The sequence below is a fragment of the Esox lucius genome, chromosome 11 (assembly GCF_011004845.1).
Source record: "Esox lucius isolate fEsoLuc1 chromosome 11, fEsoLuc1.pri, whole genome shotgun sequence".
Classification (NCBI taxonomy): Eukaryota; Metazoa; Chordata; class Actinopteri; order Esociformes; family Esocidae; genus Esox; species Esox lucius.
The window spans coordinates 17,530,185-17,549,916 of NC_047579.1; the positions used below are offsets into that span (position 1 = coordinate 17,530,185).

Sequence of the window (19,732 nt, forward strand, 5' to 3'; positions counted from 1 at the left end):
TTAGTTTCAATATTTGATATGTTGTCTTTCTACTATTTTCATTACATTTATGCATAGAAATCGTTGACGGGCAGGAAGTCAGTACACAGGCTGGCGGTGAAGGTGCAGACAGGGAGCAGACAGAGAGATCTTGAATACCAGGGGCAGGCAGAGAGATCTTGAATACCGGGGGCAGGCAGAGAGATCTTGAATACCGGGGGCAGGCAGAGAGATCTTGAATACCAGGGGCAGGCAGAGAGATCTTGAATACCAGGGACAGGCAGAGAGATCTTGAATACCGGGGGCAGGCAGAGAGATCTTGAATACCAGGGGCAGGCAGAGAGATCTTGAATACCAGGGACAGGCAGAGAGATCTTGAATACCGGGGGCAGGCAGAGAGATCTTGAATACCGGGGGCAGGCAGAGGTCGATGCACGGTGCAGGGACAGAACTTATTGCGGGAACGCTCAGTATAAACACACAAGACAAACTGGCAACTGGAACAAACAGAGAAGACAGGTTAATTAAGTAGGCCATAATTGTAAAATGGAATAGAGAACCTCAAACTTTTTCCTATTGATGGATTTTGATATGTGTACAGAACTATAAATATAGCACCACAGACCTCGTGGACTTAATCACAGAATCTAGACAATTACAGAGATTTTGGCATTTTACATTTTGATAATAATAATAATTACCATCGGATTTCGTCTTCCCTAAAAGTTGAGTAAATCTGGAAGGACATTGGGCTCTGCCAGTGGTGTGTATGTTGTTATTTAATTCTACCTCCTTGGTTGTGGCAGTGAATCCTGTTAATCTCCTTGTGGACTTAGTTTTCACTTACTGTGCATAACATTACTGTTGTGTAAACATGTCCAGAGGCATATCTGCCCAGAAGAAAAACAAAAAACGAAAAGAAATGCAATATCTCATAAAATGTAAGACTATTTTATGTAGTTTGGTGACGACCCAGTAGATGAACTGATGCTCTGGCTGGATAGTGATGCTGTGGAGGAGAATGTGTATGCTAATTGGGCTGATTCGTATGCTAATGATGAGAAACAGCGTTTGGCTCTGATAGATACTGGAGGTCGGAAAGGCTTGGCGGTTCTAGTGTTAATGGAAAAAGTAGTTTGTGAAATCATGATTGACTCTCTGCAGGCTGTCAGGCTGTCTGGTCAAAGAGAACGAGTCGGATTATCTGGTCTCAGCTCTGAAGAAAAACGCCTCACACCTGAAAGAACTGGATCTGAGCTTGAATCACCTAGGAGACTCAGGAGTCAGACTGCTCTCTGCTGGACTGGAGGATCCACGCTGGAGACTGGAGAAACTAAAGTATGTCCTGTAGATATTTTCTCTATTGGTAATCGGTAATGTGGTTGATATGTTTTTTTGGTTGCTTTGTGACATACTGTACTCATTTTGTGTACCATGAACACAGTTTCAATTTCAATGTATATTTATGATTTCACACTGAATAATTGTGAGGAAAGCACATTTAAAGAGAATATTATCTATTCATTTTTAGTTTTTAAATATGACTGCAACATCAATGTTAATATTCTCAGAAAAGGTATACATCCAGGCAATTCTGAAGTAATTTTAAACTATTGTTCTGTTTGTGACATCATGATAATCTCTCTCCAGACTGTCAGGTTGTGAAATCACTGCGAGAGTCTGTGCTTCTCTGGTCTCAGCTCTGAAGTCAATCCCCCCACAACCAAAAGAGCTGGATTTGTCTAACGTGAATCTGAAGGATACAGGAGTGGAGAAGCTCCCTGCTTTGCTGAAGGATTCACAATGTAGACTGGAGACTCTGAGGTGAGTAAAATCAACAACAACACAACTGACAATGGGGATTGTGGGTAAGTGTTACCCTGAAACACATGTATCCGATAAATACTTCCTGATTGAGTGAGCAGTGTGATAAGAATCTGAATAGCTAGGTGAAACATGCTTATTAGAAATGTCTCAATCTTTTGACTATCACATAATTATGTAGAGATGTTGAGATGAGGAAAGGCCATAATAGACATTTGGATATCGTGAAACTGGGAGGGGAGTAAAACAAGTAGAAAAACCGAAAGATTTTCCTTATTGACAGATTTTGGTATATGTTCGTCACACAAGTAGAGACCTATAATTATAGCACCACAGAGATTGTGGAGTTGCTCACAGAATCTAGACATGAACACAGAGATTAGCATTTTAAGTTTCAATATTAACAATAATTACCATTGCATTTAATCTTCTCAAAAAGTGCATTAAATCTGGAAGGACATTGTGCTCTGCCAGTGGTTTGTGTGTGTATGTGTGTGTCTGTGTTGATCTTTAATTCTACCTCAGTGGTTGTGGCAATGTGTCATATGATTCTCAGTTTGAAACTTATCACTCTGTGCATATTGTTACTCTTGTGAAAAATACACATTTGCCCCAAACCAAAATAACCAAAATAATAAGTTAACGTTGCAGAAACAGAGCAATTTTTCAACAAACCAATGTAATTCTGTTAAGTTTAACCAGCACTGTCAACTGCTAAGAAAAGAGCTTCAGCGACCACCTCAAAGAAAATGTAGCTTACCAGCAAAAAACAAGGAAATTAAGCATGTGCATCTTTTCAAACAATATTGCTAAGCAATATACAGGTGCTGGTCATATAATTAGAATATCATCAAAAAGATGAATTATTTCAGTAATTCCATTCAAGAAGAGAAACTTGTATAATATATACATTCATTCCACACAGACTATATATTTCAAGTGTTTATTTCTTTTAATTTTGATGATTATAACTGACAACTAATGAAAACCCCAAATTCAGTGTCTCAGAACATTTGAATATTGTGAAAAGGTTCAATATTGAAGACACCTGGTGCCACACTCTAATCAGCCAATTACCTCAAAACACCTGCAAAGGCCTTTAAATGGTCTCTCAGTCTAGTTCTGTAGGCTACAGAATCAGAAGAAGAAATCACAACAGATAAAGAACATATAATGTTTATGCACGTTGGCGTGAATCTGTCTCAGTCTTCTCATGGTCAATCTCCTTAATTGCTTGTAAAATCCAATAAATCACGATCACTAGCAGCACAATTTCAATCGCTTCCATGGTTACTGTGCTGTTGCAGTGTCTCTTTGTATGCTTGCATATGTCAGGGTGATCAAAATTTGCCTGCGGTGAAAATGCACATAAGTAGTTCTGGGACTAAAAGTTCTGGGTACTTTTGGTGGAAACGGTATAGCTTTGGTTGCTGCTCTCACCCACTCATTTATGCTATCCACATCCCCTCCCATATAAACCCCACTCATCATCTGCTCACTTAACTTCTGGAACTGCTTCCACTCCGCTCTTCCCAACACCCACCTCCCTCCCCCATTCACCAACACCTCCCTTTCCCTCCTCCAGTCTACTTTACACAATATGGGGTAATGATCACTCCCTACGGTCCCCCAACACCTCCCATTCACAGTCCCCTGCTATCATACTAGAAACCATAGTCAGGTCCAAAACAGACTCCTTTCCTGTTCTAACATCAATCCTGGTCAACAACAATATATTCCTGCTCAGCACCCTAACCTACCAATCTACACAGGAGTCCTTGTTTCTAAAGGTGGTACAACTCCCCCCTCCCCCATTCCCCTGTCCCTCCACACCACCACATAGCCTTGGATACCAAACTCCAATTATAGTCTGAGCCATGTTTTCTGTATACAGATCAAATCCGGCTCATCAGGACTGTCCATAATAAATATCTTGAACTCCTGTTCATTGTCCAACAAGCTTGGATTATTCTACTGTAGAATGACAACCATAGTTCCAAATCCAATGACACATAACTCCTGCCTCAGCTGATTGTGGTCTTCCTGTACCTCTTCCTGCATCAGCCAATCATATCACGGTGTCTCTCAGCTGCTTTGACCATTAATCTAATCCTCTCTGTTTTAGACACAATTTTACTAGTGCTATTGGGAAACTGTGGTAGAACTGAACTAAACACCGTTCATTCTTATAATGACTCTATCCTTTTAATCTCAGAAACGTCTACATTTGAACAGGCTAGAAGTGTTAACTTTCATTTGAAAATAGCTTTTTTTGGGAGGAATAATCTATTTTTTTTAGGTGTTATTACCCAACCGTATACCAGGATGAAACATCTGTTTAAGATGACCTTTTGTTCCTGTCTCCACACCTATGGAATGGGCATCTCTTTATTGTCCATTAATATAAAGAGAAGTCTGACTCTATATTAGTTTGGACAACTTGCCTAGCAACCAGGTTTTCTCTCTATTCTCTTCACTTATGTCCTTTATACTGGAAAAATACTCTTCTGTAATGGAATAGTTAGTTTTTTTAAAGTATTTTTCTTATTTACTTTCAGTTATGTTACTTTAAACTGAAAATATTATGGTAGCAGATATATTTTGTAATTTACTTTTGTCATAACTGAAAAAATAAATGTATAGCCGAATCCCTCATCAGAAATCTGCCACTAGACCACTTCTATTAGATGTTGGCCCCTCTGTAATAATTACTGTCCCCAAACGGCCCCTCTGTAATAATTACTATCCCCAAACGGCCCCTCTGTAATAATTACTGTCCCCTCCTCTGTAATAATTACTGTCCCCATACTGCCCCACAAATTTAAACATCCTAGAATCTCCACTGATTCACACGGTTTTCAACAAGCCAGGTGGCCTAGTGATAGTGAGTGGTACAGACTGACCTGCTTTCAATCCAATCCTGCAAAATTGACTTCATCTGTCTCTGCTTGCACTGAACTCCAGAGAGGTGACACGATGTCCCTAGTTAATATTGCCTGCTAACATGAATGATTTTCAGCTAAATAGGCAGGTTTAAAAAAAAATATATTAGTTGTATTTGTCCTCAAAAGGCATTGTTGTCTATGAAACCAGCACCCATTTGGAGCAGTTCATGTAGGCTCTGATATTTTATAGAGTGCTGTATATGCTCATTTACTGAATAATATCAACTATGTGTAGCTTACTAGAGATTTTGTCATGATTGATTGTTTGCTGAAAGATAGGTTTCATGCTAGCTAGCAACTTGAAAGGTCCTTTTGATGCTGTAATGTGTGACAGGTGGTCAGACTGCCACTATGTGTGTAGGATGGGGGAGTGGTGTTGGGTTTGTTTGTGTTGCATTTATGTAAGGTGTGTGGTTTTGTGTGTAAGACAATTTTTGTGTCACTGAATGACAGTCTGTTCCTCTACTTCTTCCACAGAGTGGATCATATAGGAGAGTGGAGGTTGAAATCAAGACCGAAGAGTAAGTAATTTATTATACAGAACACATATACAGCTGGTCTGTGTGGGTTCATGTGTGTGGTGGGGGGTTGTGTGTACATATGTGTGTCTAAGTTTGTGCTTTATTTTTTTATTTTGCGTGTGTGTGTGTTTCTGTGTTTTGTTTGAGTGTCTTAATATCCAGTATATGACAATAAATAAATACAATACTGTGTTTATAATATGAATGATGATGATGTGTAATATTGTGTCCCATCCCTCAGATATCTGTGATCTCACATTTGACTTAAACACAGTAAACAGACAACTCTCTCTGTCTGAGGATAACAGAAAAGTGAAATGTCTGAGAGGAGAGAAGTCATATCCTGATCACCCAGAGAGATTTGCCTACTGGCCACAGGTGTTGTGTAGAGAGGGTCTGACTGGACGCTGTTACTGGGAGGTAGAGTGGAGTGGGAAATGGGTTGATATTGGAGTGACATATAAAGGAATCAACAGAAGAGGAAGTGATGATGACTGTTGGCTTGGATACAATGACAAGTCCTGGAGTCTGTTGTGTGATGATAAAGATTACTCTGCCTGGCACAATAAGAAGACAAATGACACATCTGTTACCTCCTCAGACTCCCACAGAGTAGGAGTGTATCTGGACTGGCCAGCAGGCATTCTGTCTTTCTTCAATGTCTCCTCTGACACACTGATCCACCTGCACACATTCAACACCACATTCACTGAGCCCCTCTATCCAGGGTTTAGGGTTTATGATAACTCCTCAGTGTCTCTGTGTCAAATGGTCAATGTGTCAAACACAACATGATGTTTCACTCTAATCATGGTCATGTTCAGTAGGACACACTGTAGTAAAACGCTGACAATAACTATCTAGTAGTGAGTAGATATATCATATGATTGTAAATATTCCTGATTAAACACCACTGAAGATGTAACCTGTAAACTAGAGTCATTAATCAATAGAATGAATCACTACACTGGTCTGTAAAACCTTCTCATTTAGAAATTATGCATCTGGTTGTTATTGTTTATCATTGGTGTTTGTGACAAATCATTCCTGCTTCTGGAAATAAATTGTTCCAGACTTCACAGAATAAATAAAGGAGTTTTAAAATATAGATGTGTGTGTGTGTGTTGTGATGGAGCCCTAACCCCCGTATAAATGCGCCCAAAACGCAAACTAAAGTGCCCTTTCCTCCCGAGTTCGAAATTTAAGCCCGGGTACCTGTACTGAGGAATCCCAAAAAGTAGGAGACCCCAGGATCAGTAACCGAGGACGAGCTTAAAGGAGTAAGAAACAGAGACAAAAATTATCTGGGCACATTATAAGTTTTATTGATTATTTGCAAATAAGAGAGACGCGTCAACCGCTTAGAAATATAATCGTCCGAGGACTCTCTAACTCCATACAGGTCAGTCAACCATATTTATTTCAAATGTTAGAAGGGGTGTGGTATGTTGTTACCCACCTGTCTTGTGTGACATTTACCCCCCCCCCACCTTATCCTTCTCAACTCCTGAGGAGACACAATGTCTGGATAATCAACAGAGACACTAAAGGGTTATACAGATTTACCAGTAACCCTCTAATCCACCGGTGCTGGTCAAGGATGTCTCCTAGTCAAACACCAGATCCCTCTCGGCATATTTAACTAGTAACTCATTCATACATAAACAGGACGACCAAGAATACATCAGTTCAAGAATTTCCACAACAGTGTGCATGTGGAAAGATGATGTTAACAATTTCTTAACACAGACCACCAAAACCATTAGATTGATATGACAGTTGACCGTTCACTACATAACAGAAATGTTGTTAACCTCCTCCTGTAAACTAAGCCACTAACCACGAAGAATGAGAAGCATGTATCACACGAGGTGAACAGAAACTGATAGAAACATCACACACACCTTCTACTGTGTTTCAGGGTGTCTTTGTCCTGTCTGACAAAGACACCCTCTCTATCTTTATGGAGACAAGTCAACTGAGACTGAGTTCTCTTTCACAGCTGAGACTTGTAAGATCATTGAGAAGGTTGTCTTCAATCAATTCAGCAATGTTTTGACCTCAAGCAGTCTCTTAGACATATTTCAGTCAGGTTTCCGACCCATGCCACAGTACTGAAATGGCCCTGATTAAAGTTTTAAATGATGTACGGCTGAATACTGATTCTGATAAAATAACAGTTCTGGTTCTATTAGATCTCATCATTTGACACTGTAAATCATAAAACACTTATAGATAGGCTGGAAAATTGGGTAGGACTCCCGGGACAGTCCTTGATTGGTTCAGATCTTATCTAGATGGCCGGAGTTACTTTGTCACCATTGGTAATCATGAATCTGATAGGGTGCCTATGACATGCAGAGTTCCACAGGGATCAGTTCTCGGACCGCTTCTGTTCAATCTCTATATGCCACCTCTGTGCCAAATTCTACAGAACAACAACAATAACTACCACAGCTGTGCCGATGATACTCAAATATATATGGCTCTCGAAATCGTATGATTGCAGTTCAATAGACTCTCTGTGTCACTGTATAGAGCACATAAATACCTGGATGAACCAACATATTGTGTTTGGCAACAAAAATAAAACCAGGGATCAAGTGCTTAATCTTTGTGTTCTGATAGACTCAGACATCACATTTAACAGTCATATCAAAGCCGTCACCAAAACAGCATTCTATCATCTAAAAAATATAACCAGTGCAACAATTACAGTATTTGAATAATTTAATAATAAGGACTTTACTGACAGAGAGAGAGAGAGAGAGAGAGAGAGAGAAGACATACACAGCAGATCACACCATAGACATTTATTTATTTAAATTTCACCCCTCTGTCAATTATGTCGCAATTTGGAATGTCAGGTCAGTGAGTTTGAGAAAGTGGTTTATGGACAGTAAAATAGAGTTTTTTTCTCAGGTGAATATGTCTACTGGTGTCTGGCGGGGTCCTGTGCAATGGCTATGCGAAGTACTGGAGACGTGTCTCGTTTAGTCAAAGCAGAGGGTTCGGACCCACACATCTCCTATGCTAAACCGGTGTTTAGTGGGTGGGGGAGCTTGGGTCCCTGGGTGAGGACGGTTAATGAAGTTTCGGATTGGACTCTAAGTCCCATAAAGGGGGTGGACTTTTCCATCACTGCACTTGCTTATAGGGAAAGGTATGGGTGTACTGTGCTAGGTAGAAGGGTGGTGCATTTAATGCCACCTGATGACCAGGGTCGTCAGGTCTGTGCGGCTCAGGTTAGCTGACGTTCCACCAACTCTACGGTCACAACATTAGTATGATGTTGGGTTAAGGAATAATGCAGAACCGCTTGTTGTTACACCCAGAGGACCTCCCAGACCATGCCAGGCTCAATACCTGTTGAAATCAGAGGCTGTTGAAGGTATTACACCCGTGTTTAATAAAGGCATTGTTTAGAGAAAGGTATTATTGTCAAAATGGTCCCTGTCGCACTCCCATTTTCCCAGTTAAAAAAGCCACGGTTGAAGGTCAACCCACAGAGTTGCGATTCGTGCAGGATCTAAAAAAGGTTAATGAGGCCGTGTTTGTGCGCGTGCCTGTATCTTTGGATGCTTATACTATTCTAACCCAGGTACCGGGCAGTAGTCAGTGTTTTTCAGTTGATGATTTTGCCATTGCGTTTTTTAGTTTTCCTGTGCACAAGGATTCCCAATATTGGTTTGCATTTAAATTTTGTGGTCACATGAAGACATGGACCCGCCTACTTCAGTGTTACTGTGAATCTCCAGCTGTGTTTGCATCAGCATTAAAGGATCATTTGGAAAGTTTCCAATTTGAACATGGCAGCACCCTTGTCCAACGAAGACTCATGTGAAAAAAGACTGTGTTAGTGTTACGATTTTTGGTCTTGCAAGGTCACAAGGCCAGTCTGAACAAATTAAAGTTTGTTCAAAGGGATTTGATATTGTTCTCCTATGGACCAACCGGTCTCTACAGATGGTGGACCATCACACTTGGATACCTCGACCAATGAGAGCAACCTGTTCTTGATTAGTTTCTTTCCTGAGGTATTTAATAATGAAGAACATGCATACAGTGTAAAACGTTTTAGGGATATTTAGCCTGATGTGTAATTGTAATGTATAGGTGAGAGACCCCCCAGAATGTGTTCTTGGAGTTTGTGGGTGAGTGGTGGATGTGTTGATGTGCAGTGTGAGGGTGCAGTGTAAGTGTGTTACGTGTGGTGACATCTGGTCTCTTTGATCGTTCGGTTCGGCTGTCAGAGTCAATTTCCAAGCCCGTCCTCTCCTGAGATGTTAAGCTGTCATGTTGATCATTGGGGCCGACTGCTAAGGCCCATTGTCAATTGGTTGATCAGTTGTTGCTTCCCTCGCAGAAGGAAGATCAGTTATATTTACCGCTGTTTTCCCGGTTGGTGGGAATTGTTTGGACTTTCCCAATGGAGTCCTTCCATTTTCTTCTGGTAGAATATTAGTTTCAGCCATTCAATGTGTCTTTACCCATCCCGATTTAAACTTTACTCCCTTGGGATTTTAATTTAGCTAGTACATTCTAGTTACAGGTTTTGACTTCCCGCTCCATTTTGACCAGATATGGCGCAACCTCTATCCCAATACATGTCAAAGTCTAAATTTAAATGTGAAGTTACTCCCCAGTCCTCTCCCTTTACCTGGCATATAGTCCTGTTGTTGTCCTCGTCCATTGATATTGACCCAAAAGGCCTCTTTGCCTCAGTCTTGATGCTATACACACATCTCATCTTCTGTAGTAAGCGACTGTGTGCCTCAGATCGGTTGCTGTTGGGCACAAGGCTCAATGTTCAATTTCAAGTAGTGTTGTTCTGTCTCACCGTTGGATTGGAGATGTGTTCCAGACATAACAAGGTGGTCAGGCCTTCCGCCTTTCCTGAACAAATGTCTGTTATGCCAGAAATCTGTTTCTGGAACTCACAAAGTGCCAAAAGGGAAAGGTAGCAGGAGGTTTCACTTCACATGATTGTTCCTAATTCGTCTCCTTGCATGGAGCTAGAGGTCTGCCACAGCGTATTTATGGGAGAAAGGACAAGACAAAACATTGCATCAGTTTAATTATTCTTCTGGGCCCCAGCAAACAGGCTACAATAATACTAAACATTACACTGAACTATTAAAGAGATGGTGGGACCATTACTTAAATGTCAGAAACAAAATGTTTCAGTCTTGTGAAAAGATCACAAGTCACACCAACTTAAAAACAATTATGAATTATGATTTGAAATAAGAATATGGTGTAGTGAATTTGGTGGTCTGTCTAATTTAGTTGTTTAAGTCTGTTTTAAAGATATTGTTCACTGGCCAGTAGGTTCTAAATATAAAGGTACATAAAGACTGATCTTTTGGTGTTATAGTGCTTTACAGAGCACTATTTCACAGATATCTCAAATTAGCTGAAATAAAACCCACAATGTCCTTGAAGTATAATAACTGTGCGCAAAAATTGACAATAGGGCTTTGCTGGTAAATTTGCTTACCCAAACATAAAATGTAATAATAAAACAAGTAAAAATGAAGTAAATGAATCTCCCCTCTGCACCCTGATCTCCCCATGTCCTGGTGAATGTCTCCTGGCTGGTGTAGTTATGGATGTTGACGCCACATTGTGTTGTGTGGTCCTCTCCATTCCTCCAACCTTCCTAGTTGTTATGTGAAAACTGCAGTTCTTTAAAGGCTTATTGATGTCCACTACTGTATGTGCTGTACCTCTCTATGACCCCTCAGTCCAAAAGTCAAATGTCCCTGTTCCTTTGAGTCAGTCCTGGTGGTTACCTCTCCTTCATAGAGTTCAGCTCCTGGTTGATGTCAATGGCTCAGCCTTGGACACTTTGTTGTATGTGGCATAATCTGTCACCCACCTCTCCTTGGCTGTGGTGAATCTGGAACCATCAGTGTCCAATACTCTTACTCTGAACCTGTGATGGTAATTTCTAAAGTTCAAACAGTTCTATGAAAATGGTAGGTAAGACAGGAGACAGATTTTAAACCGCGGTCTAACCGCTAACCGTATTGTGTTCTTACCTCCAAATTCAATTTCCTCAGGAAACCTGTACCGATCAGGCACGAGTCACGACTCCAGTCAGGCACTCTTTCTCAACCCCTCAAAGGATAACCCTCTTTCGGAGGATACTAGAGCTCCAGAGACCTCTCTCTGGCCGTGCACGGATAACCTGTTTGGAAAAAGACTCGAACCGAGCAGGATTAGGATCCCGAACGAGCACCCCAAATGTGATGGTAATTTCTAAAGTTTAAACAGTTGTATGAAAATGGTAGGTAAGACTGGAGAAATCAATTGCACAATAAACAGTTTTAATATACTTGCAAGGAGAGAGTTTGCAGGTTACAAAGTAACAGTGAATAGTCTCTAAATAATTAGGAAGTACATTCAATACTTATAGAGAAATGGGTGGGGGTAGGAACCCACATGGTCGTACCATAAAACCACCTATGTTCCTACCCCCTGTTGTGTATCTTCCTCTATCCAGTCCTAAAACCCATTGATCTGCATCTACCCCCGTCCTGCTGATGCTTTATGTTTACCTCAACACTTCATACTTCCTTTCCCACAGCACAACCAACAATCCTTTTCTCATCTAAACAGTGGGGGCTCAGTTGTTTAATCATTAAGAATACATTGTAAAAGAAATTTCCCTGACAAACCCAAGGCACTCTCTCATAGGTCTGGGGTTGGTTTGGCCCTGGAATGATCTAGACCACAGGTGTGAGTTACCCCTTCATTGGACAAGGTTCAGGACTCCTACATTGTAAAAAAGAAAGATGGAATCTCGCACAACTCAAGTTAGAATCCCAACTACAGCAGAGAGTTGTGTAACACTTAATTAGCTAACTCCATTAAACCCCAATCTTGTTTCAGTTGTTTCTTTAATCAAACATATGTCTTCCTCTCCACCATTTTTCTTGAAATGTTTGTATCCCTTTGGTCATTTAACTGTAGATGTGTAATGTAAAATGTTATAAAGGCAAAATAGGCTAACTCCATTAAAACAAATTAAAATCATGATTCAAACGTGACTTCTATAAGGCTTCCTGCTTTCATGCCTGTTAGTCGCATAACGCAACTCTCCTGCTTCCTGCCTTTTGCCAGCATTTCTTTCCTTTCTTCTTTAAATCTTTTACCTTTGTTTCATTTTCGTTCTATATTTGTTTTAATCATATTTTAAAATTTGTATGCATAGTTATTTTGTATTTTTGAGTGATTTTTTTATGATGGAGGAGCTAAGACAGCTGTTGGAGGAACGGATCAACCGCTTAGAAGATTTAGTCACCAGAGCGCTCCTCCGGTCGGACTATGGGTCTTGTCCAGCAGGTGAATCAACAAATGCTAATGCTAACGTAGCACAACAGGTTAACCTAAGGCTAGATAGTTCTAAAGATTTCCCTATACTTGATAGAACGCACTCAAAACTGATGACATTATAATATCATACAACCTAGATTATATATTTCTCACTGAAACATGGCTAACAGAAGATTCTAGTGCTGCAATTCAAAAGGAGACAGCACCCGAAAAATGTGGCTTATAAATACGTGTCGAAATGATAGGAAAGGAGAAGGAGTGGCTGCCCTATTCAAAGACAGTTTCCAGTGCAAAGTAAATACACTAGGTATTTTATTTTCTTTTGAATTCCACTTTTTTACATTCAAAGGTCCCCCCAAAATCTTGTTTTCAACCATTTACAGACCTCCACGATATTCTGCAAATTTTATTGATGATTTTGCTGAACTACTCTCTGTTATACTAGTTGATTTATTATTTATTATTAGTTGTTTATTATTACAGGGGATTTTAACATCCACATAGATAATACTACAGACAAAAATGCCAAATAACTATTTGCACTACTTGACACTTTTAAACTCACTCAGCATGTGAAAGAGTGTACATACACTCAAGGCCACATTATAGATCTGGTCTCTCTAAAGGTCTTGATATTTCTTCTGTCATGGTTAAAGACCTGTCTGATAATTTCTGTCTTTTTTGATTCACTTATCACCCCAAATGTTCCAGAAAATTCTATTTCTGTTAAGAAAAGGTACCTTAATGAGAGTACCAATGCTCAGTTTATTGAAGCCATAGCTATCTCTCCAACAATAAGTACTGAGTCAGTTGATGTACTCCTGGATAATTTTAATGCCAAAATATTGAATGTCATGGATCGTTTTGCACCGGTAAAGGTAAAGAAAACTATAAGCAAACAGAAAACACCATGGGGAACCACCATGATGGTAAGCGCCCTGAAAAGAGAATGTAGGAAAGCGGAACATATGTGGACAAAAACTAAACTTCAAATTCACTATGACATCTATAAACAAAGCCTTGGTAGCTTCAGTAATGAGTTACGCATGTCTAGGCAGCAACATTTATCGGGAATGATCAAGAAAAATATCAACAATGCCCACACTCTATTTGTCATGGTCGACAAGCTTACAAACCCAATGAAACAGATAGCATCAGAACTCATGTCCACTGTGAAATGTAATGAATTTGCGTGTTTCTTTAGTGAAAAGATTATAAGTATTAGATGGAACATCAGAACTACACAGTCTAACAAGTACTCGGTACCATCACCACGACCACCAAGACTAAACTTGTTTATTATGTCTAATTTCAATACAATTGATCAGAAATCCCTAGAAGAAACAGTTCAACATCTTAAAGCTTCCACTTGCTGTCTCGACACACTGCCATCAGACTTATTTTAAACAATTGTAACTCTATAACAATGGACCTACAGCAAATAGTTAATAGCTCTCTGCAATCAGGCATTTTCCCAACGTATCTAAAAACAGCTGTAATCAGCCCCTATTAAAAAAGAGAACACTGGATGGATCTATAATGAACAACTATAGACCTGTATCAAATCTCCCTTTTATAGCCAATATCATTGAGAAGGTTGTCTTCAGTCAACGCAGCAATTTTGTGACCTCAAGCGTTCTCTTACACAAATTTCAGTCAGGTTTCTGACCTCACCACAGTACTGAAATGGCCCTGATTTAAAGTTTTAAATGATACACACCTGAATACTGATTCTGATAAAATAACAGTTCTGGTTCTATTAGATCTCAGTGCAGCATTTGATACTTTAGATCATAGAATACTTATAGAATTGGGTAGGACTCTCCGAGACAGTCCTTGATTGGTTCAGATCTTATCTAGATGGCTGGAGTTACTTTGTCACCATTGGTAATCATGAATCTGATAGGGTGGCTATGACATGCGGAGTTCCACAGGGATCAGTTCTCGGACCGCGTCTGTTCAATCTCTATATGCTACCTCTGTGCCAAAATCTACAGAACAACAACATTAACTACCACAGCTATGCCGATGATACTCAAATATATCTCTCGAACCATATGACAACAGCTCAATAGACTCTCTTTGTCACTGTATAGAGCACATAAATACCTAGATGAACCAAAATTGTCTACAATTAAACCAAGATGAGATTATCGTGTTTGGCAACAAAAATAAAAGAACAAGTATTAGTAAGGAGCTGGATTTTCGGGCCCTTAAAACCAGGGATCAAGTGCGTAATCTTGGTGTTTTGATAGACTCAGACCTCAAATTTAACAGTCATATCAAAGCGGTCACCAAAACATTCTATCATCTAAAAAATATAGCCAGAATCAAAACCTTGGTGTCCCAAAAAGACCAAGAGAAGCTCATCCATGCTTTTATCTCTAGTAGGATTGACTACTGTAATGGCCTCTTAACTGGACTCCCAAAAAAGACTGTAAAACAACTGCAGCTCATTCAGAATGCTGCTGCTAGAATGTTAACCAGAGAACAGAGCACATCACTCCGGTTCTTAAATCTTTGCATTGGCTTCCAGTCAGTTACAGAATAGTGGTGCTTTCAGTTTATAAATCACTGAATGGTTTAGGACCCGAATACATTTCTGATATGTTTGCAGAATATGAACCGAGCAGGGCTCTTAGATCCATGAACACGTCAGCTAGTAGAGCCCAGAGTCCAAACTAAACAAAGGTGAAGCTGCGTTTAGCACTTATGCTGTACACAATTGGAATAAACTACCAGAAGATCTTAGACGTGCCCCAAACGTATACATTTTTAAATCCAGGTTAAAAACACTTCTCTTTTCACGTGCCTATGACTGAGCACTTAAACTGAACCACATGGTTTAGCCTTATAGCTTCCCACTTTTAATCTTTATATGTTTTCTTATTGTATTTTTTTTCATACTAATACTGTGTTTGACCCCCTTTCGCCTTCAGAACTGCCTTAATTCTACATGGCATTGATTCAAAAAGGTGCTGAAAGCATTCTTTAGAAATGTTGGCCCATATTGATAGGATAGCATCTTGCAGTTGATGGAGATTTGTGGGATGCACATCCAGGGCACGAAGCTCCCGTTCCACCACATCCCAAAGATGCTCTATTGGGTTGAGATCTGGTGACTGTGGGGGCCATTTCAGTACAGTGAACTCATTGTCATGTTCAAGAAACCAATTTAAAATGATTCGAGCTTTGTGAAATGGTGCATTATCATGCTGGAAGTAGCCATCAGAGGATGGGTACATGGTGGTCATAAAGGGATGGACATGGTCAGAAACAATGCTCAGGTAGGCCGTGGCATTTAAAAAAGGCCCAATTGGCACTAAGGGGCCTAAAGTGTGCCAAGAAAACATCCCCCACACTATTACACCACCACCACCAGCCTGCACAGTGGTAACAAGGCATGATGGATCCATGTTCTCATTCTGTTTACGCCAAATTCTGACAGAAATCGAGACTCATCAGACCAGGCAACATTCTTCCAGTCTTCAACTGTCCAGTTTTGGTGAGCACGTGCAAATTGTAGCCTCTTTTTTGGTACCCGGTGGGGAATTCTGCTGTTGTAGCCCAACCGCCTCAAGGTTGTGCGTTTTGTGGCTTCACAAATGCTTTGCTGCATACCTCGGTTGTAACGAGTGGTTATTTCAGTCAAAGTTGCTCTTCTATCAACTTGAATCAGTCGGCCCATTATCCTCTGACCTCTAGCATCAACAAGGCATTTTCGCCCATAGGACTGCCGCAAACTGGATGTTTTTCCCTTTTCACACCATTCTTAGTAAACCCTAGAAATGGTTGTGTGTGAAAATCCCAGTAACTGAGCAGATTGTGAAATACTCAGAGCGGCCGGTCTGGCACCAACAACATGCCACGCTCAAAATTGCTTAAATCACCTTTCTTTCCAATTCTGACATTCAGTTTGGAGTTCATGAGATTGTCTTGACCAGGACCACACCCCTAAATGCATTGAAGCAACTGCCATGTGATTGGTTGATTAGATAATTGCATTAATGAGAAATTGAACAGGTGTCCCTAATAATCCTTTAGGTGAGTGTATACTTTTCTTTGTAAAGAACATTGAATTGCTTCGATGTATGATTTGTGCTTGCTTGCTATAAGGTAGGTTCCCAACCAAATAAACAACAACGCTTTCTGAATCATTGTAGGAACAAAATAAAAAACAAAACAACAGTCTCCTGACTAGCTTGCCAATTAAAATATTAGAAACTGCTTAATGAGTCACCTTATCATGCTTTATCCTATCACCCTATCATGCTTCATCCTATCACCCAAACAAATACCCTAAATTCCTCACAAGTTCTTCCGTTTATCATAGACATGTAACTCCTACTCCATATTTTAGTTATCAAAGTTCTTCTCCCCCAGTAACACTGTATTTTCTCCCCCACTCACATACTGACTAATCAAACTTATGTCATGTGGACTCCCCTCTCTCGACACTGAGGGGAGAAATACAGTGTTACTACAACCCCAATATCTAAGTATGTTTTATGTCATGTAGCCGAATTATCTAACCTAAAAGCATTTGTGAGGACGTTGGGTTTAACATTAGGAATGCATGTCTAGATTTGTAAACATACAGAAAACCCTTCCTAATTAGTTTAAACCTATGTTTGTAATGCAGCATTTTAAATCATAGAATAAATCAAGTAAAATCAAAACATCCAGCTTCTTTTAACAGTAAGCTGTCAACATAGCCTACCATAACTTTGTTTATTTATTCATACATTTTTCTTATAGAGAATGTAGAGAATAGTTAGCCTAAATTGGGATTAACCGTTTTACAAATGTCATCATGATTGTAGCACACATTTTCTTTCTCCATTTCTATCATTAATGTCATTAACTTGTAAATCACCAATCATCTAGATATACTGAACAAATAGCACAAATAAGCAAGTTTGCAGTTAGTTGTTAGTTTTGTTAAGCAGGCAGTTTGTAACATTTGGACATAAACACATAACATTTAAACGTACATACACAAAGACAATACATTTAACATTGGCCATTTGATCCTAACTTAAGCGAGTCGTGGTCGTGTTTCATAATTTAGATGAGCTCATAATTTAGAAATTGCCAGTCCTGCAATTCCATGTACACGGAGTTCTCCAATTGGAATGGTAAAGCAACCCCAGATGACCGTCATCTCAGTGCACTTTTTCCTAAATTAAGACTAAAATCTTAATTTATAACTGTCACACATTCAGGTATTAGCACAGAGTGAAATCTTAGCAAGTTAAAACTATTAACAATTTTGTGGCATCTGCCTTTTATCTATTTGAATATTTTATAGTACCAGAATGAGAATGACCTAAAACCAATGCAGCTCTATTAATAAACATAACCCAGTCCTATTTTGGCTACATCTCAACAGAGAATGGAAATGCATTGTATAGATATAATAGTGTTTGTCTCCAGCCCTCTGTCCTTTCAGTAAATTCTATTTGTAAATGTACAAACGGACCATATAGTGTGGGTGTTTTACCTTGTTTTACAGGGCCTGTTTTCTGTTGCGTACCTTAGATTGGGCATTCCCTTCAGATTTTTTACATGCTTTTCGAAGTCCTGGAGCAAACCAAAGTTTACCTATGCTAGCTATCTTTCCCCCTTTTCCTGTGTGGCACACTCTATGAGCCCCTCGGAAAGACTGGGCAGAAGTGAGACTGGTACAACGGGTTTACCGGACATGTGTCTAAAGATCCCGTCGGTACCAGCTGCACAGCCAGCTGTCATCCAGGTTTGTTTGTCAGCCTCTGTGACAGAGGTCTGCAGGTGATGGATATGGTCAACAGTGTAACGTGGACACCGCTTGACAGGTTTAGTAGCAGAACAAGTTACAGCAGCAATAAGAGGCATCTGAGCAGCCTCCTTCGTTGGTTGTCTGCCATGGAGTTACCTACGGACACCCTGTTGTTACCACTTTAATGCGTGGGGCATTTGATAATAGCAAAATGTAAGCTTCTATCAAGTAATAGTCTCCAACCTGTAGAGTCATACGTGTACCAGGAGAGTTAAGCATATGGACTTGGTACCACATCTACCCTGTTAAATGTTTTGTTTACAACTCAAATTAAATGGCCTATACAAAAGAGCTAATAACAAAGGCTGTACAGGCGTGGACTATTCGTGATAAATAGTCACCCTCTTAAAAATCACGCTCTTTTTTTAAACACTCCAAAAGAGAAACGTTATCCTTCGTTTCTTATAAAACCCCAAATGTGTTTAAATATGTATAATATGTTAAAACAATCCATAGAAAATATAAAAGTGATCTGTGCCTGCGTGAGAATTCACCAGCACATAGTGTGTAAGTATGGCAATTGCCACTCTGGTGTTTATTTGAAGATTACAAAAAAACTTTGCAAAATATAACGCATACTCAATATTGCACACTATTATATTTAATGTATTTGTCGTCTATGCTGAACCATCTTCAAATCTTCCAAAATAGTATACAGAGCCGTGACGTAATTTTAAACGTCCAGCTGTACCATTACAGGCCCGAATGGTTTATTTTCATAATAATTAGTCACAAACACCTTTTGCTATTATTTTCTAAGGCCTAATCTTAAACAGTTAATTTATTACAGTTAATTTGCAGAAGAATGGATAGAATAAGAATAGCTTTCTCCCATCTGAAACAGGCCTTTGCTTCTTCTCCTACGCTTGGCCTACCCGATCTGAAAAAGAAGTTATTTCAAGCTGTGTGTGAAAAGGATGGCTATATGTCTTCTGTGTTGATGCAGAAACATGATGACAGGTTAAGACCGATTGCTCATTTTTCCTCTAAGCTAGATTCTGTAGCACAAGGGCTCCCCTACTGTCTAAAGGCTGTGGCAGCAGCAGAGGAAGCTGTTTTGCGGTCACAGCCTCTTGTGTGTTATCAGCCACTCAAGTTGTGTGTTCCTCATTATTTCACTTCCATCCTGTAAGAACACAAAACAAGTCATTTATCGGGAGGCAGGTTTTTACATTATCACAATGTCCTACTATCAATGCCCCATGTTACTATAGTGCGTTCTTCTGTTTTGAATCCCGCCACATTCCTCCCAACGGAGGAAGATGCTGAGTCACATGATTGTCTCTCTGCCATAAATCAACAGT

At 39.8% G+C, this 19,732-nt stretch overlaps 1 long non-coding RNA gene across 1 annotated transcript; it reads left to right on the forward strand.

The window, feature by feature from the left end:
- The first annotated feature begins 60 nt into the window (after positions 1–60).
- LOC117595350 lies at positions 61–5,268 on the forward strand. Its single transcript, XR_004576550.1, has 3 exons — positions 61–1,317; positions 1,630–1,803; positions 5,226–5,268. It is a non-coding gene; the product is annotated as an uncharacterized LOC117595350 (long non-coding RNA).
- The last annotated feature ends 14,464 nt before the right edge of the window (positions 5,269–19,732 follow it).